The sequence below is a fragment of the Dermacentor silvarum genome, chromosome 4 (genome assembly GCF_013339745.2).
Source record: "Dermacentor silvarum isolate Dsil-2018 chromosome 4, BIME_Dsil_1.4, whole genome shotgun sequence".
Classification (NCBI taxonomy): Eukaryota; Metazoa; Arthropoda; class Arachnida; order Ixodida; family Ixodidae; genus Dermacentor; species Dermacentor silvarum.
Window position 1 is genome coordinate 230431700 of NC_051157.2, and position 19273 is coordinate 230450972.

General features: G+C 45.6%; 1 protein-coding gene across 1 annotated transcript in view; it reads left to right on the plus strand.

Annotated features, from left to right (window-relative positions):
• The first annotated feature begins 13882 nt into the window (after positions 1-13882).
• The window catches only part of LOC119451039 (zinc finger protein 800-like), a 120447-nt gene continuing 115056 nt past the window's right edge, over positions 13883-19273 (plus strand). Inside the window, 1 exon segment of the mRNA XM_049666404.1 lies at positions 13883-14117. The gene's annotated coding sequence lies outside the window, so the exon portion shown is untranslated.

Sequence of the window (19273 nt, forward strand, 5' to 3'; positions counted from 1 at the left end):
TGAGCTAGGAGAAGGGTGCGAGATTATTATACTAGGAGATATGAACGCACACATAGAAGACATGGACGGGTACACAGACTCAACAGGCAACATGTTGCTGGATATGTGTGAAATGCATGACTTAGTTGTATGCAACAGTACTGAGAAGTGTGAAGGGCACATAACATGGGAGGTACGGAGCCTGCAGTCGACGATAGATTATGCACTAATGTCACATAGGATGCACAATAGGCTAAATGTAATGAGCATAGATGAATATGGCTCCAGAAGTCTAGGTAGTGATCACAAACGTATTAAGGTGAGTTTTAGAAGGGAAATGAAAGTAGGTAGGAGGCAAGATGAACAACCAGGTGGGATATTTTACTCGGAAAAGCAGCTTGAAATAGCAACCCAGCAAATTGAGGAAGTAATTTCAGAGGATACAAAAACAGAATGGACATATGCAAATTTAACAGGACTATTTGAGCTAGAGCTTACTAAGGTACGAGTCAGGACAAAAGGGAACAGAAGACGTAAACCCAAGAGCTGGTGGGATGAGGAGGTTAAGAAGGCCATAGAGAAACGTCAGGAAGCATCCAGGGAACACGGATATTCAAAGCAGAGGGGTGAACCAGAAGCTGATGTAGGCAGAAAATGGAATAACTTCTTAAACTGTAGAAGGGAAGCATCCAATTTGATCAATGAGAAGATCAGAAGAAAGGGGAGCCAATGGTTGTCAGAAGTAAACAAAAAGGATAGAAAAGCAGCGAAGAAATTTTGGAAACATCTCCACTCCTTGAGTAATAAGACTAGCCTAGAGCAGAGGTTGATAGTTACAGCTCAAGGTGTTCGACTGGAGGGAGATGAGGCAATGGAACATATAAGAACAATGATGACAGAAAAATTTAAAGAACGAAACATAGCATGTGCTCAATCAGGTGAGGATGGACTAGTCAGTGCAGTGGCTCCACTGGCACAAAGCGAGTGGGAAAGGGCAGAGAAGAGGGTTCCTAGTAGCACGTCGACAGGTCCTGATGGCATCCCAATTATGTTGATAAAGACATTGGGCCCAAAATCTAAGAAAGCATTAAGAGAGGCTGTGAGCAAAATGATAATGGACGGTAAAGCCCCCGACGGGTGGAGACTGAGCAGGATGAGCATGATATATAAGGGAAAGGCGGATAAAGCCGACATAAACAGCTACCGTCCCATAGCAGTGACGTCAGTGGTTTACAGGGTGGTGATGCAGATTATAAAGGACAGACTGCAGGCATGGGTGGAGAGCGAGGAGGTGCTGGGGGAACTACAAAATGGGTTCCGAAAACAAAGAAGGTTAGAAGATAATCTGTTCTCATTGACACAGTGTATTGAACTAGCAGAAAAGGAACACAGGCCCCTATGGCTTGCCTTTCTGGATATCAAGGGAGCCTATGACAGTGTAATCCAAAAGGATTTGTGGGACATACTGGGCACTCTAGAGGTGGAAGATGGAGTGAGAAATCTTTTAGAAGATATCTATAAAAGTAACAAGGTGCTTATAAAATGGGAAAACAAGGTATCTGGGCCTATAGAGATACAGCAGGGGCTTAGGCAGGGGTGCCCTCTGTCACCTCTGTTGTTCATGCTGTATTTACAAGGATTAGAGAAAAAATTAGAGAGGAGTGGACTTGGCTTCAACCTTTCCTATTTCAAGCAAGGAGAATGGATTAAACAGTCATTACCAGGACTGATGTATGCGGATGACATTGTACTTATGGCTGACAGCAAGGAAGACTTGCAGAGATTAATGGACATCTGTGGTAAAGAGGGAGATAGCTTAGTATATCTATAAAAGAACCCCAGGTGGTAAAAACTAAACCGGGTGCCTCATAATCATATCGTGGTTTTGCCACGTAAAACCCAAGAATTTGCTTATATTAAAAAAAAGAAAAAAGCAGGTGGCTGCGTTCTTCGGCTTATTTCTGGGGGTGTAAACAACATAAATTATTCTCGAGCCTGATTTCCCAGAAAAACATGTTACGCTCACCCTATATTTTATGCGTAAATGTAATGCCGTTCCCAAATGTATGACAGCTCAACTCTGCAGCTTGTATATTATAAACGGCTGCGTTCAGTTATCCCGTGCACTATCATAACGACCATAATGAAACAAAGGAACGGCATGTTTCACATACACGTAGAGATATGTGCAGATCTGTTGCGTTCGTTGAAGAAGATAAGTGTGGAACCACGTGGGGCACTCAGTTTTAATGGGCTGGAAACATGGTGAGACTGGACCTCCCGTCCGTTAATTCTCTCAGGAACTGCGCCCCTGCGCAACAGCCACGACTCTCCGGCAGCAAAATCGTTCGGAATCACTTGCATGCAGTCACTCACCTTTGAGATTTCAATAGTGCTGGCATGCGTTACATTCGAACGGAAATGACTATTCGGCGTCGTATACAGTATATCAATAACACACACACACACACACACACACACACACGCGCGCGCGCGCGCGCGCGCGCGCTCGAAGGTTTTGCCTGCTATGAATATTATTTCTACGAATGAGAGTTTTATTTCTAGTATTCACTAATAAGTGTGTTTGTTACTGCAAACACGTGCGCTTCTTCCGGCCGGGAGTTCTCATTTTTTCAATTATTGCATTTATGATATTTGTTATTTTTCCCCTACATATATATATATATATATATATATATATATATATATATATATATCGTAAACATATATGTCTATGTACCCTTTGATTTAATTACCTAGAAATACATTGATCATTCTTCGCGCCACGCAGTTAATAAACCTGGTAATTATTTCACTCTAATATTGTTTTCTTCGATTATTGTCCCTGATCAATATCCACCAACCAGAAGCGCGTGTAAAATGACACGATATCAATAATAAAATTTTCTTACGTAGCTTCATGTTGCACAGATACCAGTTACTTTTGGAAGACAGTGGTAAAAACAGCAGTTCACGTGGCTAAAACTACACTTGGTACATGCCGTAAGGGGTCATGGGCGCACTGAAGCAACTAAAACATTAAAAAAATGTACTGCACAGAGGTTCTGCGAGAAAAAGTGGGCGTCCGCCAGCGTCCGCGTAGCGAACGCGCGCTCGCTAGCAGACGACGCGCTTGACAACGACAGCAAAATTGAAGACATCGCGTTGCATAATCCGTGCCTCAAATATATATGTTTGGCAAAATGGTGTAAACATACACTTACAGTTGAAATAAAGCACTATTTTGAGAGCGTACTATGCGCAATCGGCCTCGGCGCTGGCAACGAAAGTACGTTGAATATGCCGCGGAGCGCGTCTCCGCCCCAATCCAGTTCGCTCGCAGCGCCCTCGCACTATTTTTCCACACGCGGCGCCTCAGCGCCAGAGCGCTGTTCGGCCCAATCGACCATTGTCTAGTACACTCTAGTTGCTCCATGGATGGATGGATGGATGGATGAGGCTGAACCCTTTAAACCGGGCGGTGGCATACGCCACCTAGCCATGGCTATTAACATAATTTGTACTTTGTGGTGGGTGAAATTTCACCCCTGCCTTAATTTTATCCACCAATCAGATAACCTCTGTTTGGTTATTTCTACCCGCTTAAAGTCTATTTTGCCTTCACTGTCCCTAAACCCCAATGCTTTGAAAAAATCAGCCCCGTTGCCTTGCACTGTAGGGTTAAGCCCCTTACAGAAAAGTATGAGGTGTTCAGCCGTTTCCTCTTCTTCTCCGCACGCACAGCACAACGTGTCTATACCTTGGTACTTGACTCGGTACATCTTAGTCCGCAATACTCCCGTCCTGGCTTCAAACAACAAAGAGCTTCCCCTAGAATTGTCGTAGATATTTTCTTTGGCAATTTCTTGCTTGAAAGTTCGGTATGTGCCCAGTGCTGATTTCGTCTGCATCCCTGTTTTCCACAGACCCCTCTCTGTTTCTTTAACCTTTTTCTTAACCGCTGTTTCCTGGTTTGCACCCCTCCTGCAGTCCAAATATTTGATTGACAGCATTGACAGTTTTCTGTAGAGTGTACTAGATAATGGTTGAGTGGGCCGAACGGCGCTCTCCCGCTGAGGCGCCGCGTGTGGAAAAATTTTGCGAGGGCGCTGCGAGCGAACTAGATTGGGGCGGAGACGCGCTCCGCGGCATATTCAACGCACTTTCGCTGCGGGCGCCGAGGCCGATTGCGCATAGTACGCTCTTAAAATAGTGCTTTATTTCAACTGCAAATTTATGTTTACATCATTTTGCCAAACATATATATTTGAGGCATGGATTATACAACGCGTCGTCTTCAGTTTTGTTGTCGTTGTCAAGCGCGTCGTCTGCTAGCGAGCGCGCGTTCGCTACGCGGACGCTGGCGGCGCCCAGTTTTTCTCGCAGAACGTCTGTGTAGTACATTTGTTTTTATGTTTTAGTTGCTTTGGTGCGCTCATGACTCTTGACGGCGGGTACCAAAGGTAGTTTCAGTCAAGTGAACCATTGTTTTTAACACTGTCTTCTAAAAGCAACTGGCATCTCTGCAACATGAAGCTACGTACGAAAATTTTATTATTGATAGCGTGTCATTTTACGCGCGCTTCTTGTCGGTGGATATTGATCAGGAACAATTATCGAAGAAAACAATATTAAAGTGAAATAAACCAGGTTTATTAGCTGCGTGGCGCGAAGAATGACTGATGTATTTCTACGTAATTAAATCAAAGGGTACATTGAGAATGGTACAAATGGTACAGTGAGAACTCCCGACCGTGCACGTTTGCATACGAAACACACGTATTAGTGAATAGTGCACATAAAACTCTCATTCGCAGAAATAATATTCATAGCAGGGAACTAAAACTATATATATATATGTGTGTGTGTGTGTGTGTGTGTGTGTGTGTGTGTGTGTGTGTGTGTGTGTGTGTGTGTGTGTGTGTGTGTGTGTGTGTGTGTGTGTGTGTGTGTGTGAAAGTGTTATTGATATATGCTGTACGACGCCGAACAGTCGTTTCCGTACGAATGTAACGCATAACCGCACTATTGCAGTCTCAAAGGTGAGACCGATGCAAGTGCGGACTGTTATTCCGAATGATTGTGCTGCCGGAGAGTTGTGGCTGTTGCGCAGAGTCGCAGTTCCTGAGAAAATTAACGCAGGGGTGTTAATAAGTCCGGCTAATAAGCTGCTAATAAGCCCTGCTAATAAGTGTAATAAGCTGTCATTCAATATAAATGCCCCGTTTTTGGGCAGCCTGTAAATCTGCTAACTTGATTCAGGCAAGGAAAACTTTTTTTTTTTTTGACAGTCTCACCATCTTTGCAACCCATTAAAACTGGGTGCCCCATGTGGTACCACACTTATCTTCTTGAACGAACGCAGCAGATCTACACATATCTGTACGTGTATGTGAGGTATATATGCCGTTTCTTTAATTGCTTCATTATTGTCGTTATGATAGTGCGTCGAATAACTGAAAGCAGCCGTTTATAATATACAAGCTGCTTATAGAGTTGAGCGGACAGACATTTGGGAGTGGCATTACATTTATGTATGAAATATAGGATAAGCGTAACATGTTTTTCTCGGAAATCAGACTCGAGAACAATTTATGTTGTTTACACTCCTAGCAAAAAGACGAAGAACGCAGCCACCTGTCTTTTTTTTTTTTTTAGTTCAAACAAATTTGTGGGTTTTACGTGGCAAAACCACGATATGAGTATGAGGCACCCGGTTTAGATTTCCCCACCTGGGGCTTTTTAACGTGCACCTAAATAGAAGTGCACGAGTGTTTTCCATTTGTTCCCATCGAATTCCGCGACGGATTGAACCCGCGAGCTCCAGTTTAGCAACGCAACGCCGTATATCCACTTAGGGGATTTTTAAAAATCTGCTGTGGCAGTTAGCACAATTCTCGTTGATGAGCTGGGTTATTCGAAGAGGCGGACATTAGTAGCACGAGAATCGAAACACCTATTCAACTTATTAACAAAATTGATTAATGAACTTCTTAGTTAATTACTTTAATACATATTGCAATTTACGAATTGTAGCCGGTGAGGTTGCAAAACGCATCCACTTGAAATGAATTTCCAGAATGACACCAGAATGACACCGACCGCGATAAATGATCCCGTACCCATTACTCCGCATTCTGTTACGCGAGTAAGGCGGAAACTTGAATAGAATATGTTGCGCTGCAGTTTTTTTTTTTTTCAATAACGATGCTTCCCGTAAATCTGAGTACTCGCCGCGGGGGCTCAGTTAGCTAAGGCGTTGCGCTGCTGAGGACGAGTTCGCGGAATCGAATCCCGGCCGCGGCGGCCGCATTTCGATGGAGGCGAAATGCAAGAAGCCCGTGTGCTTGCGTTGTAGTGGACGTTAATGAACCCCAGGTGGTCAAAATTAATCCGGAGCCCTGCACTACGGCGTGCCTTATAATCAGAACTGGTTTTGGCACGTAAAAAAACCCCAAAAGAAGAACGAAATCTGAGTACAAGGTGCCGGATGGGGCAGATATGCTTTACTTGTTTGAAGCGGCAAGCAGGAAGGTTACATATGTTTCTCCGTTTGCGTTCCGCAAGACCTTCTGATGGAAAACTATATGCGGAACAATACACACGAGAGATACATGCTGCTTGAAGAACGAGAAAAATATTTGTTCTCCTAAGGGAACCGTACAATAACATAGTAGAATGAAAGCCGACACTGCGGCCGCAATGCACGGCAATCACCGAGCGGCATTAAAAAATAAAATGAAGAGAAAGAAAGGCATTTGTTCTTAAGACATATATACATGTCATATTCGAATATGAACACCATTTGAGAGGTCTGAACGCAAATACCAGCGCGCGAAGTAGTGCGATTGACCCTGCCGAGCAGTATCGCCAGCAGTTTCCAACGGCGCGACCTTGATGCGGCCCAATCCAGTTCGATCGCAGCGCCGCCACAGTATTTTTCCACGTCGGGCGCCTCACTGCAAAGCACGCGCCGCCCCAGCCGCTCGTCCCACTCGACCATATTCTAGTACAGAGCCGCTATTCTGGACATTCCGCCATTTTCTTCGAGGCGTGACGTAGGCGCGACGCTTACAAAATGGCGCTCATGGCCCCGTTTTGCTTTCGTAACGATACGCAAATTTGACGTTTCGCCTAAGAAACTGTAATGTAGGCATTGAACCTAGCATTCTTGATAAAGCAAAACAGTTTTCCTCCCCAGTAAAAATAAAGCAGCTAGCTCAAAGCGTACGATTATTCTATCAAAATCGTTTCTCGCTTCCGTCGTCTGCATGCGCGCAGGCTGTCGTCTGCTTCATTAGCTAGGAGGCGTGTCCTCGGGAAACTGAATGAGTCATCGTATATTGGCGCCCACGCGCTTGCTTTCTGCCTTGAGACAACATACGCGACCTGCCAGTGATGATCAGCGCACGCTCTAGGCCGCGTTATCGCTATCTCGTGATCCGCAAGTGAATCAGCCAGACTCGTCTGGCTGAGAAGCGGCCGAATATCATCGATAGCGTTGCGCGCGCCACAGGTATCCGCTTGCACGACGCAAGCGCCGGCACTGCCATCTCTTGTTCACTTCGCTGCTTACTCGCACCGCGAGAGGATACTTCAAGACGCCGCCTTGCGTACATTTATCTTTATAAATTAAAAAGTCGCCATTGTCATAGCCTTTGATTAGGCGAAAAGACATTAATATTGATTACAATACAAACGCAGTGGCGAAAATTGCAAAAAGTCGCAAGGAGTTTGCTAGTTTCAACCAATATTATTTCAAATAAACGTGTTTTTAATAAAAATGATGGTTCCAAACAAATGCCAACACCACCCGAGAGCGATGCAAATGCTATGAGCACGCGTTGTGAACAAAAGATTTTCATCGCCCCAAATGACAGGGAAAATGCGGCGATACGCATGCCTCTCCACTGTCATTGCATATGGCCGCTCATTACCATAATTCGCGTGGCTCGTCGCACCACAAATTATGGCGGAAAATCTCTGCAATGGCCGCCGAGCGCAACGTCACGCAACGTCAAATTGACGTTTACGAAACAGCCCTTCCTGTGACGCTCTTCACAGGATATTCCTTCAGCCAATCAGCAAGCTGACATGCCGGCTATCTTGGGGCGCCACCACATATTCGCGAAATTGCAGATGCATTGCACGAGCTTCTGCACGCTACCGTCCACTTTCTTTTTAAGCGCTAAAGTCGCAATAGAGGTGCCAAGGACCACAAAAAAGTATTAGTCGATAAAGTTTGCAGCTCCACCTCACGTTTCATCATTCTGACGAAAACGCAAAATTGCATGTAGCAAAACTTCCGTTTCCCGGCACAAATTTCAAAACACGTGACCTCCGGACAGCCAATGAGACAGCCAAGATGGCGGATAATGGCGGCCGTGCAGCCGCCATGCGTGTCCAGAATAGAGCTATAGTGAACTAGATAGGGGTAGTGGGTCGAGGGAGAGCGGGTAGGGGCAGCGCCGGCGAGGCGAAACACACGGAAATATTCGCGCGCCGTGTGGTGGCGCCACTGCGCCTTTCACCTGAAGCCGCATCCCCGCCGCACGCGTTCGGACAGGCCCCGACGTGTGATTGTAGTTGCACGTGCGCGGTTTTTGTTGGTGGCGTGTGCGCATTGAGTTGGCTGAAATACTGAATTATGAGATAGGGATACCTCGGCGAAAGAACTATTCCTTTGCGCCTGGTTGTAAGACTGGGTTCAGCAGAGTGAAAGGTGCCCCGAAGTTGTCTCTGTTCACTGTCCCCGAGGATGAAAAAATGCGCCTGACATGAGAGCGGAACCTACACCGCAAGAACAAGCCGCTGGATGCCACTGACGCCGTATGCGAGCTTCATTTTGAAGGAAAGTATGTACTGAGAGATTACGTACACGTGATCGAAGGCAAAGAGGTATACGTACACCACGCGGAAAGCCCTCTCTCTCTCGACAGAAGCCGTGCCCACGATTCTGCCTAATCTCCCCATGTACGTACTTTCGAAAAATCCATCTCGCGAACGGCCCACAAGGAAAAGGGCTGCCTTACAACTCCATGCCGACCAGACAAAAGGCGGTGCCTGCAAGAGGACGACCTGCAGACCAGTGAAACTGTGGACATAGTTGACGGCGCTGAAAATCGCGCCTTTGTGCTGAGTGAAATTCCCTGACCCACTGAGCATTGGGCACTGCTCACGTTTCCGAACTATGATGGTGTTGGGTTTGTTTTGGCTTCGTTGGACAGTGAGAAAAAGACTCGGCGTTGAGAAAGCTGTGCTGATGAACTACGGCGAGAGCCCCAGTGCAGTAATTTGCCGCACGTACTGTACATACGAAAGACGCTCGTATGTGAGAGTGTGTCACGGACGATGGACGAGGCAAAGCAGGTGCTGGAGGTAGCACATTCATTGCAAGGGAGCAGGCAGGTTGGAACTCCACGGCGACAGGGCTGAGAGTCACTATTGCCAGTACATTGTCTCTCCTGAAGTACTTGGCAGAGAATGTAGGCTTCAAGTACTTGATGACTGCTCGTCTCAGCACCGACTCCGTAGAGCACGTTTGGCATTATCCGCCAGTTCAGCTGCTGTAATGCCCACCCCTCGCCAGATCAGTTTCTTATCACAGTGAACTGTTTGTCATTTTACAACATGGCAAGGAGTGTGGACGGTGAAAATGGCACCCCTAATAAGTCATTAGGGAGGTATGACTCCCTCCCTAATGACTTAAGTCATAAGGGAGGTATGACTTATGACTCATAGCCAATATTCTAGTTGACATTAAGCGGAAGAAATGGAGCTGGGCAGGCCATGTAATGCGTAGGATGGATAACCGGTGGACCATTAGGGTTACAGAATGGATACCAAGAGAAGGGAAGCGCAGTCGAGGTCGGCAGAAAACCAGATGGGATGATGAAGTTAGGAAATTTGCAGGCGCAAGTTGGAATACGCTAGCGCAAGACATGGGTAATTGGAGATCGCAGGGAGAGGCCTTCGTCCTGCAGTGGACATAAAATACAGGCTGATGATGATGATGATAATATCATAAATACACTTTTCAGCGTGGTCGAGAAAACTCCCAACATTTCTTCAAACAGTGTTGATCTGCTCGCCCAAGTGAGGTAGAAGAAGCTGAAGAGTCTCTAGCCATAGTAGAAGCTCCCCTTGCTAGCCACTCATAATTAGTAATGGCGAGGAGTCAATATCGGCTAATATATTACCTAGCAGGCTACGTAGCAAGAAAGTGCGTCCTAAAACTTGACTGTTGTTTATGTGAGCACATCCTCCTCGTCAGGCGAACAGAAGCCACACCTGTTACCCTCAGAGTACACTTATCAGTGTGACTGGGGAGGACTTTTGTATCCGTCGCAAGATTTGTACTCATTTATTGAAGCTCTTGAGAACATATTCACAGAATGCTTAAGCATTTTAGAGCTGCACACGAACAGCATCTGCGATGTTGTGGCTCTTGTAAAGAGTAATTTCCTCTGCTCCAGTGGTGTTGGATGCGACGCTCACAAGGAATAAGTAAGCATGAGAATTGCTTCTTTCTATGTCCTCACGCGACTCCACTTCTTAGTCAAAGGTATTAACAGCTCGAGAAGCGCAAAGCCACAGAGAGCTAAGCACCTTAAGCTGAGCAGGACGATCTAGGGGCTGGTTTTGTTTCACTTGACGCCGCTTTTGTGATCTAAGCGTTTGTCCTGAATAAAATGGTTTCGTAGCTTCCTTCAGAGCTTTCTCTCTCTCTCTCTTCTTTTTTTTTTTTTTTTTTGCAATCACGGCCCCGGCGGTCCGCTTTCGATGTACTGGTACACCCGTTCATTCCGAGTAGCCACGCGTAGTTCCGCGAACTTTATCATAGGCGGATTTGTACCTAAAATCCCACGGATGGGAGCTTTTCAGACAAAAATATTTATTTACACAAAGGTGGTTGCTTGGCCTGGTTGGTATCCATGGTAAAAAACAATATCCAGCGCGAAGGCAGGAACTCAGAGAGACGAAGCGCACTGCGCTGTGTGTGTGTCGTCTCTCAGCCCTTGTCCTTCGCGCTGTACATCGTTTTTTACTGTTTATTCACTATAGACAACACTATAGAAATGTATTTATTCTCCTTTTGCTGACATTGTGAGCAATGTAAACATTCAGGAGTCAAGCATAAGCTTCAGATGTATCGTACTCTTCCGATGAGTGCGCGGCGAATAAGCGCACACTGCGGGGCGGTTCAGGTGAAAGGCGCAGTAGCGCCGCCTGCCGGTTTCCGTGCAAACGACCTCGGCTCCCGGATCGCCCTCGTCCCACTACCCCTATCTAGATCACTATAATAGAGCCCCAGTTTTCTGGTCAGCTTCCTCCATTTTGTATCAACATTCCTCATGTACAAATAACTGAAAACTCTCCTTGCCCACCGCTTTTCTGCCATCTCTCTCAATCGCTCCTGGATGGATGGATGGATGGATGGATGAGGCTGAACCCTTTAAATCGGGCGGTGACATACGCCACCTAGCCATGACTATTAAGATAATTTGTACTTTGTGGTGGGTGAAATTTCACCCCTGCCTTAATTTTATCCACCAATCAGATAACCTCTGTTTGGTTATTTCTACCCGCTTAAAGTCTATTTTGCCTTCACTGTCCCTAAACCCCAATGCTTTGAAAAAATCAGCCCCGTTGCCTTGCACTGTAGGGTTAAGCCCCTTACAGAAAAGTATGAGGTGTTCAGCCGTTTCCTCTTCTTCTCCACACGCACAGCACAACGTGTCTATACCTTGGTACTTGACTCGGTACATCTTAGTCCGCAATACTCCCGTCCTGGCTTCAAACAACAAAGAGCTTCCCCTAGAATTATCGTAGATATTTTCTTTGGCAATTTCTTGCTTGAAAGTTCGGTATGTGCCCAGTGCTGATTTCGTCTGCATCCCTGTTTTCCACAGACCCCTCTCTGTTTCCTTAACCTTTTCTTAACTGCTGTTTCCTGGTTGCACCCCTCCTGCAGTCCAAATATTTGATTGACAGTTTTCTGGTCGGCTTCCTCCATTTTGTATCAACATTCCTCATGTACAAATAACTGAAAACTCTCCTTGCCCACCGCTTTTCTGCCATCTCTCTCAATCGCTCCTCAAATTCTATCTTGCTGCTGGCTTCCCTGCCCTCGAATGACGTCCATCCCATGTCACCCTGTACCCCCTGATTTGGTGTATTTCCGTGTGCTCCCAGAGCCAGTCTACCTACCCCTCGCTGCTTAACTTCCAACCTTGCTCGAACCTCTGATCTCATGCACAGGACCGCATTGCCGAAAGTCAAACTAGGGACCATCACCCCTTTCCAAATCCCTCTCACCACTTCGTACCTATTGTAATTCCACAGTGCCCTATTTTTCATCACAGCTGCATTTCTGCTACCTTTAGCCGTCACATATTTTTCATGTTCCGCTAGGTACTCAGCCCCATTGTTTATCCACACTCCAAGATATTTGTACTTATCCACCACCTCCAGCGTAACCTCCTGTATCCTATGCTCGCTGCCCTGATTATCATTAAAAGTCATGACTGCCGATTTTTCTTTACTAAACTTCAAACCTAAGCTATCTCCCTCTTTACCACAGATGTCCATTAATCTCTGCAAGTCTTCCTTGCTGTCAGCCATAAGTACAATGTCATCTGCATACATCAGTCCTGGTAATGACTGTTTAATCCATTCTCCCTGCTTGGAATAGGAAAGGTTGAAGCCAAGTCCTGGATGGATGGATGGATGGATGGATGAGGCTGAACCTTTTAAATCGGGCGGTGGCATACGCCACCTAGCCATGGCTATTAACATAATTTGTACTTTGTGGTGGGTGAAATTTCACCCCTGCCTTAATTTTATCCACCAATCAGATAACCTCTGTTTGGTTATTTCTACCCGCTTAAAGTCTATTTTGCCTTCACTGTCCCTAAACCCCAATGCTTTGAAAAAATCAGCCCCGTTGCCTTGCACTGTAGGGTTAAGCCCCTTACAGAAAAGTATGAGGTGTTCAGCCGTTTCCTCTTCTTCTCCACACGCACAGCACAACGTGTCTATACCTTGGTACTTGACTCGGTACATCTTAGTCCGCAATACTCCCGTCCTGGCTTCAAACAACAAGAGCTTCCCCTAGAATTATCGTAGATATTTTCTTGGCAATTTCTTGCTTGAAAGTTCGGTATGTGCCCAGTGCTGATTTCGTCTGCATCCCTGTTTTCCACAGACCCCTCTCTGTTTCCTTAACCTTTTTCTTAACCGCTGTTTCCTGGTTTGCACCCCTCCTGCAGTCCAAATATTTGATTGACAGTTTTCTGGTCAGCTTCCTCCATTTTGTATCAACATTCCTCATGTACAAGTAACTGAAAACTCTCCTTGCCCACCGCTTTTCTGCCATCTCTCTCAATCGCTCCTCAAATTCTATCTTGCTGCTGGCTTCCCTGCCCTCGAATGACGTCCATCCCATGTCACCCTGTACCCCCTGATTTGGTGTATTTCCGTGTGCTCCCAGAGCCAGTCTACCTACCCCTCGCTGCTTAACTTCCAACCTTGCTCGAACCTCTGATCTCATGCACAGGACCGCATTGCCGAAAGTCAAACTAGGGACCATCACCCCTTTCCAAATCCCTCTCACCACTTCGTACCTATTGTAATTCCACAGTGCCCTATTTTTCATCACAGCTGCATTTCTGCTACCTTTAGCCGTCACATATTTTTCATGTTCCGTTAGGTACTCAGCCCCATTGTTTATCCACACTCCAAGATATTTGTACTTATCCACCACCTCCAGCGTAACCTCCTGTATCCTATGCTCGCTGCCCTGATTATCATTAAAAGTCATGACTGCCGATTTTTCTTTACTAAACTTCAAACCTAAGCTATCTCCCTCTTTACCACAGATGTCCATTAATCTCTGCAAAGCGCGGCCGCGCCCTCTGGGTAGCATCATCGACAAGTCGGAGCCAAGTCTGCCAAGTTGACCAATTTGTGAACGCGTACGGAATAGCCAGACGAACCATCGGGCGCTTAGGTTGCGCTTGAGTTTTGGTCAACGTATATGGTGACACAAGCTGCACGCTGGACGATCGCCTTTCTACAATCTGCCCAGCGGCCGTGAGAAGCAACGTGGACAGCCGCTGGGAGTTAACGCCGGAGAGGTACGTAGCTGTGTCGCGGGGCACCACCGTGGTGCCCTGCACCGCTGGGCTCCGCGTTTTCTGCGCTGTCCACACGGCGTCGGGAAGGTTTGCGTCGCCATCCCAGGCGGCGGCGAAACGCTGCGGTTGGTTTCGACAGCTGCAGATTGCCCTCTACGGCGGAGCCCAGCGCATGCCTTGGGGAGGGTGGGCATGTGCCGGGCTGCTTGCACGCTCACCAGGTGGTAGTTCTGCCATGGTGACGCCGTGCGTACACACTTGTCAGTTTTTGTTAATTTGCGTACAGTTCACAGGCGTGCATATAGTCTATATAGTCCTATGACAGTCTCAAGTGCTTATTGCTACAGCGTACTAAACTCTCCGAGTGTATGTGAAGCTGTAGTGACTCCTGCTTCTTGCTTCATATTGCACGAAATGGCTCGAGTTTATAACACCCAACTGCTGATATAACTATTCTGAAGAAAAGTCATACACCTCCACATGCAGGCAATATAACTAGGTTGCAGTTGGTGCAGCATGAGCGATATCTGTCCTGAACTGCTAGCGGTCCTGATGTAAAGTGTTGGCACAGTGGTGTAAAAACATGGACACTGACCGCACAAATACTGCAAGTTCAAAATATGTTTCGGCTCTCATACGGGAGCTTTGCTCACAATAGTGACAGTAGTTTGCAGGCAAGATAAATAAATAAAGAAGTGGTACAGTTGGCGCGCATAAGCAGTCGGCAGGATGCTGTCATTGCGATTAAGTGTCGGCACAGTTATTACAGTTTTTCAAATGTGTAATGATTCTAGTTGAAAGCGCGCCAACCACTTGCACTCGGTGACAATGGTGAATTAATCGCGCTATACACGAAACAATACAATGCTACTATGATAGTAGATGCATGCATTATCCCAGTCAATATATTGGCCGGTGGTAGAAGCATTCTTTCTCCTTTTGACATTATACAATGTTGCTTAATCCCTGCCAAAGTTGCTAGTTTCACTTGTGTAAAGCCCGTTTCACATGGCGCGATTTTGTCTGCGAATTCGCAGCTGCGGAAAATAGGCCGCTGGACCCTTCGTGCGTGCATTTTTTTGATGTTCGGTGTGCTGAACTTCTCTGCGAAAAAGCAGATGCGGTGGAAACAGAGGACCAATACATGGGTTGCACGTGATGTCAGTTCGGGCTTACAGAGCGAGCAAGCGCCATATTTAAGAGCACAAAGTCAGGCTGCCGCGTGCTGTGCGCGCGCACAGCACGCGGCAGCCTGACTTTCTGTTCTTAAATATGGCTTACCGCCGCGCCAGAGCTTCTTGTCGACATGGCGAAAGAAAACGTGCACGCGCTTTGCCCTTCGTACTTTCAAGAGCTCGTAGGACCGACCCGGGTGCGTTACTGAGCGAAAATTGAAATGTGCGATAGCATCGACCCCTACTAATTGCGCATCGGTATGGATGCTGCACCGAACATCGATCTGTTGCCTGCCGTGACACACGGCGACATCGTCAATTATTTGGTGCTTTCGACAAGCCACGTCACACCGCAGCAGATGAAGGTTACAAGTCACTGGATGGCCTCAACTATACTGCATGCACCAGCGGATGGGTAAAGAGAGTAGCAGCTTGCATCGCAGTGTTTCATTGTTCTAAGCGACGTTAGTTGATGCCTTTTCATGTTACGGCCAAAGTAAATGTGCATTTTTCCGACGTCACCGCAGTTGTGCTCGTTTGGTTCCTGTAGAGAATCCCATGCACGCCAGCCAAGCGTTCCGGTGCTGTTCGGACAACAGCCTTGTTCGTGCGCACTGATTTGTCCTAATTGGGCAAACTAAACATTCTAAGGCTTGGCTGTGCCTTGTCTTTAGAAGCACAAGGTCTACTTCTTGTTCTGCAGGCAAAAATAGCGCAAATCGTCATGGTGAAGCCAGAGGCGCGTCCGCAGAATAGATCTCGTCGTTGCTAACCTCCCCACTACGATTCTAGACAGCGGCAAGTGTTCCAGTCCTCTCGTTCCCGAATGTGACGTCCATGCAACCCACGTATAGGAGGCGGCTCGCAGTGTTAATTTTTTTTGTTTCATAAACTATGTTAATAAAACTTTCAGGAGTTTAAATATATTGTTTAGAAACATTGCTGAGTCGTTAATCTAGCAAAAAAAAAAAGTTGGCAAAACATACACCGAACAATATACGAGTTTGCAAACCCTGTGCTATGAGTATGTAAAAAACGCAGCTGCCGTGAATCCATGTGGGATTGGGAATTTCGCATCTGCGGAAATCGCAGGTGCGAAAAATGCACTGCAAAATCGCCCCATGTGAAATGGGCTTTAACCTGTAAAGCCAATGCGAAGCTTTACACAACAAAATACATTTTTGTGCTGATGTAGATGTTAAAGCTAACAAAACATTGGGAAGCAGTACTCGATATACTATGGTTCACTAGCTGTTTAAAATGATCTGACCACTGTAATGGGCTCAGGTATGTCAAGAAAATGCAGGACAGATGTTGGTATTTTATATTAGGGATAGGAATTGTAGACCGTTGATTGAGGTCATGGGGTCGAAAGGGTTAGACATTTTGGTTTCCACACGAACCCTCGTTCGGTCGACTTACAAACGTGCTAGCTTTTTTATGCCTGTTGTTTCGCAGTTCCACTTTAGCACTAGCCCAGTGCTGCCTGGTCCCTCAGTCATTGCTTTGCTTTTCTACAACCTTTTTTCATTTGGTATGCTCTTGTTTTTTTTCTCACTTTTTTTTATTGATGCCCAAAATATTTTTTTGCTCTTCGGCTAGTCGGTTCATACTTAAAGCAATAATTATCGTGTGAACAAGACGGACACAACAGAGGGGACCTGATGAAACTTGCTACACTTCTGGAAGGAAGACAGCAATATAGGTGCACAAGCAAGGCCATGAAAGGTTCTTGGTAATGTGGATGCCTAGGTATTTGTATGAGGTAACTTGAGACAGCGGAGCGTTGTTAAGAGAATAGTTAAAAGGTGGAAAATTACTAACATGGTGGGAAATTCTCATTACTTTACATTTGGTTACATTCTGTTTCATCAGCTAAGTATCGCACCATGCAGAGACGCTGTGTAGGTCTGCCTGAAGGATGACACTATCAGTGGTTTTCAATATTTCGCGTTAAAAAACAGTCATCAGCGAACAACTTTATAGAGAAGTAAACATTATTGGGTAGGTCATTTATGTATATAATGAAGAGCAAAGGGCCCAGAACTGACTCTTGAGGGACGCCACATTTTACAGGAGAGCTGTTAGAGTTATAGCCGTTAACTGACACAAACTGCGTGCGAGAGGACAAGAAGCATTCAATTCATTGTAAGACATTAGTATCCATATTAAGTACGCCGAGTTCCAAGTGTAAGAACCTATGGCAAACAGAGTCGAAGGCTTTAGTAAAGTTGATGAAGACGCAGTCGATGAAAGAGCAACGGTCAAGTCCAGAAAACAAGTCGTGGGTAAAGGAGAGTAGTTGTGTTTCGCACGAATAAGTTTTCCTGAAGCCGTGTTGATGTGCATTAAAGAAGGAGTTTTCTTCGAGGAAAGTTGTTGACTGTAGATGACGTGCTCCATTAATTTACAAGGTATGCTTCTTAAGGAAATAGGCCAATAGTGGCCAGGAGAGTGTATATCACCTGCTTTGTGCAAGGGAACCACTTTCCTGACCTTCCAATGGCTCGGAAGTTCGCAGGTATCTAGTGACTGCGAAAAAAGCATAGACAACATTGTGGACGAATAAGTCTTAGTATTTTTCAGGAACTTTGGATTGATAGCATCTTCACCTGGTGAAGAAAGTTTTATTTTCTCTATTAACATATCAATTCCAACCGAGTCAATGATTATTGAATCCATTAGCGGAAAATCGTATTGAGAAAGTTTTGGAAGTGAGGTTGGTGCAATATCTGTAAAGGGAAGATGAAAATGCGTCGTTTAACACAGAACATCAATTTGGTCTTCGAAGTATTGCACCATCTTCACCAACGAGCTAAACTACTGTGTTGCTGTCACCCTTCACCACCTTCCAGAATTTGTGCGGATTATTAACAAGAGGGAAGTGTTGTTTGAAAGAATGAATCCTTAGCTGGGGGGGGGGGACGACAGCGCATGTGTGTAGTCATTGGCCGGGTTGTGACCCAACGAGAAGCGCTGCCAGATAACCTAGCCTTCCTATAAAGAAGTTTTTTTTTATTGAGAAGCCGTCTCAGGGATGGCGTGAACCAGGGCGTTTTGTTATTGCTTTTTATCCTTCGGAATGGTATGTATTTGTTAGTTAATTCCAATGTCTTGGACTTGAATAAAAGCCAGTTTTCATGAACCAATCTTTCTGAAAATTCAAAAATGAAGTCAGACAAGAAAAGTTCTAATTAATAATTAAGCATTAATAAATAATTAAGCATTATGCAATGATGCAATTAACTATTAATTAAGCATTAATAGCGCTATAATTACCCTGGCCGTAATCCCTGATTTGCTTTACTGGTTTCTTTATCGGCGGTGAAGAATTTTTTATTGAGAAGTGCATCGCTAAATGGTCGCTCAGGCCAGGTAGCATTGTTACATCGCCAACTAATGAAGGGTGCGTGGTAAGCAATAAATCTAAGGTAGTCGCACTAGAACGCGTGATGTGTGTCGGACATTTAATGAGTTGTGCAAGGTTGAAATCGGAACAAGTATTTATGAAAGCTGTACATTCCGAGGAATTAGAACTTACATGAGGCCCAAGAAATGCCTGGAAAGTTGAAATCTCCCACCAAAAATTTGGGTGCCACAGGGTATCGAACCTGCAGAACGTCATGTAATCCTAAGCAGAAACTGGATGTCCAGGAGGGCGGTAGCAAGCACAAAGGACAATGTCTTTATGATGGAGACGGATGCAGACACGAACTAGTTCCGAGCCAATTCCAACAACAGGACTAACAAAAAAAGTTATTTCATTGTCCGCTGCAATTAAAACTCCGCCGCCAGTTCGAGTTACGGGATCACATCGATAAAATGTATACCTTCTTTCGCAGTTCAAAAGCTCTGAACTGTCGATTTTCGCGAAAGCCATGTTTCACTCAATGTGATAACATCGGCCAGCACGTGTACCCCGCCGTTCGATTCAAGTTCATATACTCTGTCAGTTGTTTTACAAAAGGTATAGGTTTTTTT